Source organism: Delphinapterus leucas, chromosome 2 (assembly GCF_059928025.1).
Source record: "Delphinapterus leucas isolate spDelLeu-1000000601 "Yukka" chromosome 2, BTC_Dleu_Yukka2, whole genome shotgun sequence".
Classification (NCBI taxonomy): Eukaryota; Metazoa; Chordata; class Mammalia; order Artiodactyla; family Monodontidae; genus Delphinapterus; species Delphinapterus leucas.
Genome location: NC_143130.1, coordinates 66008414 through 66009232, shown reverse-complemented (window position 1 = coordinate 66009232; position 819 = coordinate 66008414). Strand labels below are relative to the sequence as shown.

The 819-nt window shown below is 50.3% G+C and overlaps 1 protein-coding gene across 12 annotated transcripts in view; it reads right to left on the bottom strand.

Moving 5' to 3' along the window:
- The window catches only part of ADPGK (ADP dependent glucokinase), a 59612-nt gene that overhangs the window by 33866 nt on the left and 24927 nt on the right, over positions 1 to 819 (bottom strand). The gene's annotated exons all lie outside the window — the stretch shown is intronic.

Here is an 819-nt window from a genome sequence, read left to right as displayed (position 1 = left end):
CTAACAAAAACAAAATGCGGGTCTTTTTCTGATGGACATCTAGCTCCTAAGTATCCTAGGACACAGCCGACGACTAATGTCAGGGAAGGCAGGTAGGGCCGGCATCTTTCTTCTTTACCACAAGACTCCCTGCTCCTGAAGTCTGCGGGGGGAAGTGACCGATCAAGGTCCCTATTTTGGCTATTACACCTCTATCTCCACGCTCATCATCACTTGCGGTCAACTGGAAAGTTGCAGTAACTCTGTATTAGAGCCAGTCTTCTGTTCATATGCTGGCATACAAAGGCAGAGGGGTACGCTCTGTACTTCTTTCCACGGTGCCCAGTTTCTGCCTCTGCACACACAGCAGAGGCTCTCACCACCGACGGGGCCTGACTCTCAGTTCCTGAATGTCAGCAGGTGTCACACCAGTACAGTGGAGAAGCCCACAGGCAGGGTTGTAAGGGTTCCTCGCACACAACACCAAGAAGCAAGGAGAGTGGCTTCACGTCTGATCTAAGCTTTCTAGGCAGGTGTGGGTTAGGAAGACTGAATTTAGTAATAACACTGTGTGTGAAAGGGCACCAAACAAGAGCCATGGTTTTCTATCTTGAGGGGTACCACTATGTCCACCTTGCTATCTTTCTTACTTAGCACTTCCTTCCTTAGAGCCAGGGACCTGAATAGGGTGAATGTTTGTGCAAGAGAGATGAGCCCTGTGGGTATGCAGGGGTGTGTCTGCACGCACATATATTTTTTAAAAAACCAAGGGCCTGGGAATCCCCTGGCGGTCCAGTGTTTAGGACCCCGCACTTTCACTGCCGAGGGCGTGGGTTCAAT